Here is a 14,687-nt window from a genome sequence, read left to right as displayed (position 1 = left end):
TATATAAAAATTCTAATAAATTCTACAATGCCTAACTTTATATAGAATTCAATCGGCATAGCTTAATGGTGAAATTTCAATATTGAATAACAATTTCTGGAATATAGAGAATCAGTAGTAAAAAAGCCAAGTCAGCAGTCAATCAGCCAAATCCAACAAAGGATTGACCGTCTACCCGTCAGCACTTTCAGAAACATGTAAACATGATAACTCAAAGTCATAATGACTTAAATATATCAAATATATCGATATAACTACGATAAATATATTAAATATATCGATTTTATAACTACAAGTTTTGTTTTATATCAAACTTTTATATATTGGGTTGAGACAAACGCATTTAAAACACAAATTCAATTTTCGGATACTATTAATCGTATGCTAAGAATTAATCGCCAAATAACTTGCCAAGAATAACACGATAAGTGCAGTAAAAATGCTGAATTTACGTCGAAGGTTAATATTTCGTTACCATGTACGCCATTGCCATGCAAGGTTATCTCTGGTATAATACCTTTATTAGAGAGTATGCGAGAAAGTTTTGGGAAGACTATTCTCGATAGTTTAATTCAGTAAATCAAATAAATGAAAACTTTCAAACTGCATTGAAGCGATAATGAATAAGTGTAAGTCATTATTTATTCAGATAAATTTTATCGCTGGATTAATTTCTACTTTTCACAGAATTTGTTTATTTTTTCCAGCAAGGAAATCAAGTGATAGATAAATAAAGGCAGATGTTGAAAAAGATCGGGCGGAACCACACTTTAGTAGCTGAAGCGTGCACGAACAAGTTCAACAAATCCCCGACTGAGACATGATCGGCAGAGTATGGAAAAAACTTAGACAGAAACAGAAGGATTTATTTTCTCGCACGTAGAAAGAACCAGCGAACCTTAAAAACTTATTCTTTCAAAACTTACGAGTAAGCAATCGTAAATACGCGCAATAATTCTTAATGTTGTCATTAGGCCTAACTAAAATATTGCTGAATTCTGTGAATGTCCAGAAAAAGAAATAAACTCAGTAATACTAAGTTGTATAAGTGATGAATTAATTTATGTATAATTTTGTTGCAGATGATATAATGATTGATATAATTGTTGATTTAATTTTGTTTCAGAAATTAATTTTATAATTTATTTAGGATTTAAGGAGTAAAAAAAAATAAATTAATTAATAAAAGTTCTTAAAAATATTCAACTTGAAGTACAAGAAGAATTAGTTCCCTTTTTATAAATTTTCTCAATTATAAAAAGCAACTTGTTCCATGATAGAAAAAAAAACTATTCGAACTATGCTAAAAACCGTTTATTCCATTAGCAATAAAAATAAATTGCAGAAGTTTACAAATTTCTACATTAAAAGAAAGTAAAGTTTTCCTTGTTTCAAGGCAGATTTTCTATTGTTTAGGCAATTATTCTATTTGCGCCATTTGCTGTATGGCATATTGCTTCAGTTGTCCTTGATGTATCAGAGTTTTTAAGGTTTGATTTTAGCAAAATTTCAATGAAACTTTGTCAGGTTAAATTTAATAATAGCAATCTACAATGTGCTCTCCCCTTTTTATAATTTATAATTCACGATTATTTTTCAGATTTTTAAACATTAAATCTGCAAATCGCAAGATATTAGTATCGAATGAACATGATTAAAACAATAGAAATATATTTTAAATTATAATAAGGAAATTATATTGATTTAATATATGATATTGTGAGATTTAATGCAACATAACATTTATTAAAGCAAGATATTTGGTCAATGAAGTAAAAGGTTTGCATTTCCAAATATTTGAAAAATAATGAAGTGCCTTAAATAATAAATTAGACTGGTCATAGCAAAAATGCCTTTACCATGTCTTTTCAAAAATATATAAAAATTATTGCTTTATTTCCTGAAGTTTAACAAAAGATTTGTAGCGTGGAACTTGTGCAGTTTTTTGTAAAAGAATTCTTCTGAACATGTCAGAAATAAATGCAGTTGTTTGTTCAAGAAAAACAAAAAACTAAATAGCTTTTCTAATACAAAATAACAATATTAACAACATCACAAGAAATAAGAAATTATGTTTTAAATATGGTAAAGGCACACATTTTGATTTAAACACAAAAATATGAAACATAAAATTTGATTTTCACTGATAAAGTTAGGAATATTAGTTAAATGCGAATCTAAATGAAAATGATATCTTTTTCTAATTATAAAATATACAAAATTGTACTGGTGATCGAATTGATTTCTTTTATAATAATATTTTTTAAAAATTCGGTAAAAATTTTAGAAAGAATTTTAACCGGTAATAAGAAGAATTTTAAATATATTTTCAAAATATTCTTTTTTAATATTTTTACGGTAGTACAATTCTTTAGAGATGCTAAAATATATTTAGTGATTCAGTAATTAATATATTTATTAAAACCACATTTATTACAAAATAGGAGGAAGGAAATATCAACTGTAATTGACAAGCCGTCCTATTAGGCTCCTCAAGCGGTTACAGAGGAAATGCCTTTATGAATTGAGAAATGCATTGTAGGATTAGAGTAATTGTAGAATGAGGAATTCCGAAAAATTGCTTTTCTAATAACTTTTTACAGATATTTGCAACAATTATTAATAAGTATAAGAGATATACAATAATTATCAATAGGTATAAGAGATATATTAATAGGTATAAGAGAGGAAAATTAATTTTAAAGAGTTAAATTTGCAGGAATGGACAATTCAAATTCTTTGTTCTTTGTTTCTTTCACTAAAAACTGATATTAACTAAAATCACCATTTATGTAAATTTTTCGAATATAAAAACAGGTGAAATTACTTTTCACATCGAAAATCCCAAGTTGTATACTAAAAATACTCAATATCGATATATAAATTTGTGTATTCTCCCAATTCACAAATAATTTAGGCATTTTTTCAAACAGGCGATTTATCAACTGATCCTCAGGAATTAGGAATAATAAATAAACCTATATGAATTATATTTATTTGTTATAAAAGCAAACAATGCTATAAAAAGATAATATTAATTTTCATTTTCAATAACACACACTCATATATATAACATGATGAACCAACGACTTAATTATTAATTTTATTAAGTTTGATATACCTCTGGAATTAGCTTTATCAATAGAAAGGAGGAATTTCTATTAATAATTTCAATATACTTAAATTAACAAAACAAAATGTTCACTCAGATATATAAAACTGTAATTTATCAAGAAATTAAACATACCTTAAACAGCATCAGATTTTAATCCATTTTCGACTTGGCTTTTAAATCCAGTGCATTGACCAAAACTCCAGATTTTTCCAACAAAAAAGCCTGCAAAATCTCTGAAAAAATCCCAAATGTTTACCAAGTATCTTTCTTTTAATAAAGTCCACAATGTTTATAGCACGAATTCACAAACAGGCCACAAACAAAAACAACTTATCCAGAGAGACGGTTCACGATCTACCCCTTCCCACGCATTGAGAAGTGACTGAAAACCGAAGATCGAAGCAACAATCCCGCTTTCACCTGCTTCCGCGCATGCGCTGATAACTAGAGTATCGAAGAATAGGGATGGACACATGCGCGGGTTAAAGCGCGTTTTTTCAACCCTGGAGCACTAGAAGAAAGTTCTCGGGTATTTTCCCTTTCATCTCAACCGCTAATTGTTTTTTATGCAAAACAAGAAAACATTACACACTGGGCGCTCTACATTACAAAAGAGTTGAAAGAAATTCGAATGTTCTTCTCCAGAGAGCCGAGTGGGTCAGCTATAAATGTTTTTCATGAACTCACTCAATGTTCTATTAAGATGCGGTTCTTCATTGGTGTAATGGTACTTTCCCTTCAAAATTTTTCTTTGTTTGAGCATATGCAGTATTATAGAGTTAGTAGAGTAGAATTATAATAATAAAAAAAAATTGAGAACTAGTTCTTTCATTTTTAACAAGTTCCTTTTTCAAGTGTATTTCCTCTAATGACAGCGCATTTCTCATCGTAGAAAGTAATCTTATCGAAAAAAAAAAAAAAAAAAAAAAACAAATAAATAATAAATACATAAATGAAAATGAACAAAATATATAGAAAAGTTTTTTTTAAAAATGTCTGAAAACAGACACTCTCATTTTTTTAATTTTATTTACAGGCAGTCACCCCATTACCACAAAACTAAGTCGTATAAACAGGGATTAGTGTGACTGGCTGTTATGCTCAATTACTTTCCAAATTTTTGCATAAGAACACAACGACCAACAAAAGTTCAAAGAATCTTCAAACTGTTGGTAAAATGCTAGAAATCTCTTCCATCATTTCTTTTAATATTTTCAAATTTTCCTGGTATTGTGTTATTGTTTTAAAATTACTATCCATTACGAGTATTCCTCTAATTTCTATGAGTTCGACATGTTTTGTTATGTAATTCTAGACTGAGTCTATTTCCCCACGTATACATGTCTTGTCTTGCACCCTTACGATTCTGCAGAAGTATTCAGGAAATTTTCCCTTTCCCGATATAATTTGCACTATCAGCTGCTGAAATATTCTTTTTATAATTTTTGATTCCGGTATGAATTCATATGTTATGCGTCCTTTGCACGACATTATCCACCTATCCTGCCACTTCATAGTCATCACTCTTCTAATTTCGTTCTTTAGCATTTAGAATGATTTTGAGACTACAATATCTGTTTGGTCTTTGTTTGTAGCCATTTTGCATATTCATCTGCTTTCTCGTTTCTGCATATTCCGATGTGAGCCTTAATCTAAATTAGTCTAATTCATTTGAACTATTTCTCAAGTTTTCTTTAATTTTCCAGATTTTTTTTTTATTTTTGGTGTTTGCTGATTGTATTGCCTGAAGGACTGATATACAATCTGAGTATGCATGACACTCTAATTATATGGTTTTATTATATCATGGTGTAAAAGTAATAACAATCCTAACAACATGATTTCCATTTCACTTAATTCTACTTGGCAGAAAAAATGGGAACAACAAATTCGCAATAAATTGCATTCCCTAAAACTTTCCCTTGATGTCTGGTCTGCTCTTCTTATATGATAGCTAGGTATCAAATTGACTCGACTCCGTAAAAGGACATAAAGGTTTCATCCATAAGCATATCGTTTTTGGGGGAAGGGTCTCCCAATTGCCCCATGTGTCATATTGATTTTACTGTAAACCGCATTTTAATCGAGTGTCCTGATTCTATATCTAATCGTGTGCAATTTTTTAAATCATCGTCTCTAACCATGTAAGACTTGGTGGGTGAAAAATACTACCCAAATAATTTCACTTTCGTTAAAGTTATTCTTTTCTTCTCTTGTATCTGATTTTAGATTCTTATTATTTGCAATTCTTCTTTTTGTCATTTTTTAAAGCATTTATGAAAATTTACCTATTTTATTTTCCTTTTACTTATAAAAGTTACAGAGCTTTAACCATTTGTATACCTCTTCTTATACTCTTAACCGTAGCCATGACGTAGTTTAGTCAAGAATGATTCTTGCGCCAAATACACCATCCGTTTTCATATCCTGATAGACGGTCAAACCTTTGATGGATTCGGTACAAACTTTGATACAGACATATGTTTAAGATGCTAAAATGGTGTACCAAATTTCATCGATTTACTTCATTACATTTTGTAGTTTTCATGTTCGCTTTTATTCGTACAGCCAGACAAATGAGTTCCTGTGAATGAATTTCGTTCAATATTTGACAAAAATCAACAAACTTGGTGTAAAGACCACACACTAGATTTCATCCGTCTTTCTCAGAGTGCTTTTGTGCAATAGGCAGACATGTGTTTTCAGACTGAGGAAGATTTGAAAATTGGAGATTCATCAAATTCTTGAGATCGGATTTTCAATGACTTGTCTTTTTACTAGTGGCATATTTAAGCATTTTGCTGCCCTAGGCAGTACCCTCTCCTTTTTAATAAACTGTACAATTTATCTTTATATTTCAAAACATTTTTAATCTAATATTAAGCTAATAATTTATGTTAGGCATTTTTTTTTTATTTTAATAGTTTTGTAAAGGGAACCTGCTTGTAATTATTTATTATGACTGATGGATTGCGTTGTATTCACGTATGTACACAATATTATTTAAGAAAGCACCTGTTATTTATAAATAATTAAATAAATATAATGAAACTAATTGAATAGTAAACATAATTTAGCCACCCCGATTCAGTCGAAGATATATGTTTAATATTAATGATCGGAACATCGCGATAGCGTAAGCGGGAACTATGGTTGAATCCTAATGGCCATTACCAGTCACGATACAACTTCTTCTATAGGAAGCACGTCATTTGACCCATACCGTTACTACACTTTCCCGGATAGTGTGAACCAACCACCATAACGAGAACCTTCCATCTGTACTTTTTTTGGACCATCCGACGAGATCCAATAAGTATAGTATAGTATTGACAACTTTATCAAATACAGTTAGTCATATCCTTATGTTTATAAAATTTATAAATGTAAGGATAATATTAATTAATATTATTAATAATAATATAAAGTCTAATTTTATTATTAAGATAAATAAAAGGATAATATTAATTAATATACTAAAGAATATATTAATTAATTTTATTAATTAATAAAATTTATATTTTTATATATTTATTTCATAACAAAATTAACATCTTTGGAATCGAACTCCTTGTTTCCCTAGGCAGCTGCCTAGTTAGAGATCCGTCTCTGTTTTGTACACATAAGTACACGAGAAAATAAAAAGGTTTGAATGCACAAAATTAAGAGAAAGATGGCAAGTACCAACTTTAATAAGTTATACTTTGAGGAAATTGAAGGAAGGTGAGTTTAGATTTTCAGTTCATATAATATAAAATCTGATGTAATATGAATTATACGTCTAAGTAGTGTCAAAGAATGTCACAATATGAGTCATTAGTCTACAGCAAAGACTTTTCTCTGCTTTCCTTCTTAAAATGCCATTATTCTGTATCGTAATGGAGTTTTTTATAAATTTTTCAAAAATTGAATTTAGCTTCATTAAGTTGAAACCAGAAAAATAAGATCAGAAAATCTTGAAATAGGAATTTTTCATCGAATGGAATATCATAGAAATATTCCAGTATGAGTTCATGAATTATAAAAATTAATGTAATATGAAATACCCATCTCAGTAGTGTCATACAAATGTTACAGTATGAGTCGCGGTAGCTAGACAGCAAGTTTTTTTTAACTCACTTTCTTAAGATATCTTTCTTCTTTGGCAAAGTTTTTATGATTTTTTTAAAAATCCTAATTTAATTTTATTTTGTTGAATTAAGAAGAATAAGGTAAGAAGACCGTGTAATAGAACTTTTTCATAGAATGTCATAGTATAAATTGTAATGCTTCTAATAACATCAACTTCTTTTTTTCGAGTACTCTTAATTAAAATATCGTTCTTTTTTGTTGAAATAGTACTTTCATTGATTGTTGTATTCTCGTGTACAAAATATAGAAAAAGAATTGCAGTTATCAAGGAATTTCTTTAACGAATATTTACATTTCAGACCTACCTGAGTCCGAAACAACAACAACAAAATTGACTAGATAAATAAAATTCAATGCTTTTACTTTAGACTAAATTTGAAGATTTATATCAAACTTTGAAAGAAATCCATTCTGAGGAAGCCTGTCTGTTAGGCTAACCAAATATAATTTAAGACGATTATTATATAACATTATAATTATTATAAGACAGCCATATTTGGAAAATTTGGTGCACATACTTATCTGCTAACATATTTATATCAAGTATGAAATAAAATCCGTCAAGAGACTGACCGTTTATTTGTCTGTATTTTCATAAGCATGTAAACGTATAATGATTAAAATATGTTAAATTTGGTATGTGATTTTCTGACTACAAATGTAGCTCTGCTTCAAAATTTGGTGTCAATAGGCCTGCTATAAGGCATTCAAATTACATATTCGACAATAGATTCAGTAAAAATTCTAAATTCATCCCATAAGATCAATATTTCTTAAATTTGTTCGCAACGCCGTGAAAAGTAATCAAGCGTCGCGAATATTTTGCATGGCGGGTATGTAATTTTATGCAGAGGGGAAGGAAAGAACTTCATGGGAGTACAAACTAGAAAGTTTTGGGGAAAATACTCCCATTGCTTTTATTTAATTTTGGTTGCAGTTTGTTAGAACCAAAGTGGTATGATTTGAAAACTGTGGAATAAATATTTTTTTAAAAGCAACAACAATATGAATATACACAATGGAAAAACTATTATAATGAATAAATAAGCAGAAAAAAAGTATGCAATACAATAATTTGAAAAAAAAAATACAAATAAAATGTTACATTAAAATTACAAATATTAACTTCAATGATTTAGAAATTTGAAAATTTTTCGAAAACTGGGATAGGAGTTATACTTTGTACAGTGCTAGATGTCCAGAACTTTGTAATAGCCTCATCTAGATAAGTATTAAAACAACTTGATAAATCTAGTGTTTTATTTTGTTTCAGAAATTTTATTTTTAGAAATTAAACAAAAACAATTTATTTTTGAGATATATTCTTTGACTATGGCTTCACTGTATTTAACCGAATTAAAATCTAAAGGTTAAATACACTCTACAAGAAGGAATTAGGAAATTAATGTGCTAAGCATTTCATTTACAATTAAATGTTTTATAAATATTTTTTTTGATAAGGTTTAAATCGCTTTATATTATTACATTGCAAAGTTCCCAGGCAAAATTTTTCAAGAAAATGGTAAACGTGCTTTCGATAGGATACTAAGAGGAATACATAAGTATTTTGAATTTGGTTGATAAAATCAATAATGTGAATTTTCAGAACAAAATGACATTCTGATTAAAAATGTGAAAATTGTTACAGCCGCTTTATAATACGATGTTAAAGCATATTTTTTCACATATAATTATTTGAACAATGTTGATATTTCATCTCACATTCCATATTTTCGTACACCCTGAGTTGAATGCTCAGATTATGAAGAAAGTATTTCACTTTGATATAATTCTTTAAAAAAATGTGTGTGTGTGTGTTTTTAAATTTGGATCAAATTTAAAGCTGTGCATTTTTGGTCTGTCAAAGCTATCCGTTTGAAAATTTGCTTTCATTTTTAAATTGATTATTTTTCTCTTAAAAAGGGCGTAATATTGTTTCTTTATACTCTTACAAGTGCCCAAGGATCTCTAGGTGTGAATAGTACCAGGGATAAAAAAGTTAATTAAAAAAAACGAAATGTTTATTTTACAACTTTCTTAATAACTAAATACAACAATAATGATTATTGGCATTACTATTAGAAGTTTTGTCATTTAAAGAACCAGAAAAATATATATATATTTTTTTTTCCTGAAAAAAATTATTTAAAAAATGCCAGTAAAAAAAAGGAATAAATAAGAAAAGAGGAAATATAAAGAAAAGCGTTTAAAAATATAAATAAGCTGCATTTAGCTGATGTGTTTTAAAATCAATATCATTTCATACAATTTGATACATATTTTGAGATACAACAATTTGTTTGCCCCAATCGTATGTAATAACACTCTTTGAGATTGACTGCACAATAGTATTAACTTTATGTTTATATAAAACATATTTCAAAGTTAAAATTCACAAATTTACGTTAAACACAAACATTAATGAAAATATAAAAATTACGGCGATGATGATGGCACAATATTTATTTTTATTCAAAATATTTATTTAAAATCACGGCAAAATAATTTATTTATAACATAAAATTTACTGAATTGCTATCTAGTGGTTATATTAACAAACGCAAAATGGCAGTTGGTCTCGTAATGCACTAAATAATAGAAGAACGCAGTTCATGTCTAAGTACATTAGGAAGCTATGACTTACCAAAATTTTCACACTGCCTTAAGAGCTTCAAAAACTAAAACATTTTAAATTTGATCTTTATAAATGAAAATCAACATTTTTTTAAATAACTATTCCTCCATTTTTTATAATTGTTGATTAGACTTAAGTTTGCTCTAAAAATTCATCGCCAATCATGTCAAACTTTCGACAAATGTTCACCAAACGTTTGCTATCTTAGAAGTTTAACTTGGGAAGTATTCAATTTCCATTTTAAAGGATTAAAATTAAAATTTTTATTGCAGATCTCTCCAAAAAAGAAAGTTATTTTATGCCACATTGTATCTTACTAATAAGAAATTTTATTTCTCTTTCTTTGGATTTAAATTGCATAGCAATTTGTTTATAATTGCATTTCAATTTCTAGCATTATGTTCAGATTTTTATCCTTTTTGAAACAAGTATTTTAACTAAAAGAAAATTAGTATGAAATGTTCGCCTTGCATAGATTGTGATATGTTTTTACAATATTCACAAATTGTAAGACAATTTCCCTTCATATTTTTTCAAATTAATTTCATTTTGATTTTCTAGCAAGCTTCTGCAAATATTTAGTACCTATACATGGATATTTAAAAAAAAAAAAAATGCAATTATATGTTTTACGCTCGCTAAATTCCATTGTCTATTTAAAAGAATATGACGAAGAATTCATATAATAAGAAATTCATACAGAACACATCATATAAAAAGAAATTCGGATAGAATACATTTTATATTAAGAAATTCGGATAGAATACATTTTATATTAAGAAATTCGGATAGAATACATTTTATATTAAGAAATTCACATAGAATACATCATATAATAAAAAATTCATATAGAATAATTCATATAATTTTTTAATTAATAAGAAAAAATTAAACGTTGAACTGCTAACTAATATAGAATAATTCATATACTTTCTTAATTAAGAAGAAAAAATTAAAGCACTGAATTGCTAACTAAATAAATTTAATAGAAGCAAAAATCATATAATAAGAACAGTATAATATAATTATTTCAAAATAATCTTGAAAAAGAATTTAAACATATGAGATTTTTTATTCTTAAAAGAGAATAAAGGATCCGTTCGCCTATCTGAACTGAACAAGAATGAATTTCTATGAGCTCTAAGCCTATAGGTCATGAAGCTAGACAACGAAGTTCATGAGCTTAGATTCCAAAGCCGCGAAATTCGGCAAGCAAATGGAAAAAATTGCAGGGAGGAAACTTAGTGTTAACATTGCGCTCAAAAGCATAGTTTAATGAATTAAGTTAATTTTAGTCAACTGCATATATTAAACTGAGACAGATATGTATCCAATCCGCCGAACCAAGTCAAAGCGCTCATTTTTTTTTTTTTTTTTACTGATAACTATCACGAATTTAATTCTTTAAAAAATGACATTTCATTAAAATTAAACAATATTTTTTATTGAAATTTCTTAATTATGTAAAGTAATCACAACTCTAATCAAAATTTCAAAATGATGAAACCTGTAAATAGACTGAAAAGTTTTAAGAAAGAAATGTTAAAAACTTTTAGCACAAGAAAAGAAAATTTAACCCTTTTTTTGTAGTGTGACTATTTTAGGCCAAATTTTTGAGTAGTAGCTTCTGAGGGTAAAGACCCCTGAGCACCCGAGTGCAGAAGTCTGACTTCTAGCTCAAATGAAGATAGTACACACACACTCGCTTGCACAACCCCTTTTTTCAGGGGGGGTGTCATTCACGCACCTCACAGAGGGAACACAAGGAAGAGAACAACCATGCCCGAATCAGGACTCGAACCCGGAATGCCTAGATCACGGGGAAGACGCGCTACCCCTAGGACAGGACGCCGGCAAATTTAACCCTTTTCACTCGGAAAAGTAATTCGATGCATAATAATTCACATAATACAAATATTACTTCGAAGAATAAATATATATAATTGTTTTAAGTTGAATTAATTAATTTGCATGTTCTTACTACTCTTAAGGCATTTTTAACAATCAAAATTGAATAAATAAATAAATAAAACGTCAAAATGATGCACCGTCTTGAATGGTGAGTAATAATCACAATCCGAATGTAAAGAGTTAGATGTTTTAAACTGAATAATTTTTCATAAAAGTAAAAACTTTGATCTGCTTACAAAATAAAGTCAAGAAAGTTCTTCTTGTAAAGATATTTAAATAATTCAGCTGTTAAAATATGTATATTACCTAAATTCTTTTATACACACGTATATCTCTAAAATTGATCCTAATTCTAAAAACAACTATATAACGGTTAAGACATCATCTTCTTTCACTAGAAAATTTCTCCGTTACGGTCCGTCGGAAGAGTTTCCATTAGCACAAAGGACATTAAAAAAGGCATGAAGTGTAAAGTGGAAAAACAAACACTTCCTTTTTGGTAGAATAGAACAAAAACTCACATATTAGGAGAAGAAATAAAAAGAAAAAAATTAGAAAAGAAACTATTCTTTTTTTTCCTCTCAAAGAAAAAAAAAATCCAGAAACGGGTGAGATACTGATGTAATTTGTTAGTCTTTTTTTAGAAAAACATTAAAGGCCGAGAAATCGAATTGTGGTAGAAATGGCAAGCAATGAAAATTAGTTTCTTTAGTAAAGCTTTATAAATAATTGGATACAGCTTGATGCTTAGATAAACAGTTAATTAGATGGTTTATTCCATTTGTCGATTTAAATAAAAGTTTTCCCCATTTTTCAAATTTTTTTATTCATTTATAAAGCGCAATAAAACTTTTCTTAAAAAATACTCGAAAAAAATTCCTTTTCAATTATTCAGATTTTGAAGAAGAAAAATAAGGTTATACTATCACAGAGTTTAAAACTAAGTATAAAATAATTGATTTCTGATTCACAGTATAAAACTTTGGATGTAAAAGTTTACATTATCAAATTTTATTCTGAATCATTTTCACGATTTTTATTACAGAAAGAAGTAATTATTTGAAAGAAATCAAATGTTGTTATAATGGAAAAAAGTATAACAAAGTAGTTCCTTATTTCCTTTCTGGGTTAAAATGTTTATAGTTCTTTGTTAAAAATAGCAATAGTACTATTTTTAAGTTTTTAATATGTTTATAGTTCTTTATTAAAAAATAGCAATAGTACTATTTTTAAGTTTTTAATATGTTTATAGTTCTTTATTAAAAAAGCGTAGTCCTATTTTTAAGTTTCGTTTCACCGAATAAAAATTTGTTTTTATAATCAACTACAAAACCTTAGTTTTTATTGGTACTCATAAAAGTTGTGATGATTAGAAAAAGTTTTGGCTTGTGCTAGTTTGCATTACACAAATGTTTAATCACAGATAAAATGTATGTTATTCCAATCTGTGCAAAGCAAGTATTGAGTTTATTGGTCATTAAACTGGTTATTGCAGTTACTACAAGCAACTAGAAACCGTGAGACAAAGAATAAAAATAAGTTTGAAAAGGAAGTTTGGAAGAAAATGAGACAAGTACTGATATGCATATGCTTCAGATTGGCTGGTAGGTTTATAAATATAATTAAATACATAAAATTGAGGAATTACGGTTACAGTTTACCAAGAATTATTATAGCTACTAAAGTTATGAAAACTACTACTTTCTTCATCTAATAAAAATCGTTTAGCAAACACTTTTTAAATAAGGGAATTACGAAAATAGATTTTGAGAAACGTTTATACCCAGTGCATTAAAGCCAATAAACATTGAAAATATCTTTACATTATTTATTTTCTTTATCTTTGCATTCTTTTTATATTATATAAACTACATGCGTTTATTGTTTATTTTACTAATATTCATCTTGCGTTTTTTTTTTTTTTTTTCATTTTTAGACTTAAATTAGGTAATGGATGGTTTCAAGGAAATTTATAATATAACTCGTTAAAATGCATGTATTATAATTCTAAAATTATAGCCTTGTATTGTATCAGTTATTGCCCTGTTAGCGTATGAGTAAATCTCAGAATTATCGAACAGTAAATAGATGATTTCTCAAAAATTCTAAATGTTCCAAGAACACTATTTTTTTCTGTTTCGATTGACAGTGCAGACATAATAGCAATCCTGGTGAAAACCGTAAATACATACAAAGAAAGCTAGCAAAATGAAGGATCTATTTACTACATCATTAGGACAGCATCTGCACCTCATTTCACGGCTATTTTTGTGTCTAGCTAGAAAGCATTGTAATCTACAAATGGAAAACTGAAAAAAACCTGTTTCTTTACCATTAGTTGTAAAAGTAAAGAGTTAAGACAACCGCCAGTCACTCTTTCTGCATTCTAAAACCGTTACCTTTTTCTCATTATAAATATCTTTGCTATTTTTACTGAAAGTAGAAAGTAGCATTAACTCTAGTAGCACTGTTTCGCAGTTAACGGTGAGGCCGTGGTAATTGTAGCCCAGAAAAGCTATTATTTGTATTCCCATAAGTTTGACAATGGAAGGAAATAATTTTACTGGCTCAAATTTAACTGTTGATTGTGGACAGGATATTGTTACAGGATATTGTTTTTTCTAACAGAAGAGTTACATTTGCACTCGTCACTAAAGTAATGCCTTCAAAGAGAACGAACAGTTTGTGATTCCGTGAATACAGTACACTGCCGAGTACTCCGGCCTAATGTGACGGAAGGACTGACCGGATAACATAAAAGCCGGATAGGCCGGAGCTCTAAGAATTCCTTTCTTTGCTCACCAGAAGACAAAGTTTTTATACCAAAAACTCACTGTTATAATGCGTATTTTCCCACTTCTTAATGAGTATTTAGCCCTCCATTTATTTCACTGT

The 14,687-nt window shown here is 28.3% G+C and overlaps 1 protein-coding gene across 2 annotated transcripts in view; it reads right to left on the bottom strand.

The window, feature by feature from the left end:
* LOC129981530 (uncharacterized) overlaps positions 1-14,687 on the bottom strand; it is a 227,116-nt gene that overhangs the window by 171,464 nt on the left and 40,965 nt on the right. The window contains exon 1 of one of the 2 annotated variants that reach the window (XM_056092393.1): positions 3,248-3,468. The exons of the other annotated variant lie outside the window; for it this stretch is intronic. The gene's annotated coding sequence lies outside the window, so the exon portion shown is untranslated. Of the gene's footprint in view, positions 1-3,247; positions 3,469-14,687 lie in introns of those variants that run through there. 2 annotated transcript variants of the gene reach the window in all.

Source organism: Argiope bruennichi, chromosome 8 (genome assembly GCF_947563725.1).
Source record: "Argiope bruennichi chromosome 8, qqArgBrue1.1, whole genome shotgun sequence".
Classification (NCBI taxonomy): Eukaryota; Metazoa; Arthropoda; class Arachnida; order Araneae; family Araneidae; genus Argiope; species Argiope bruennichi.
This window is presented reverse-complemented; position numbering and strand designations above follow the sequence as displayed.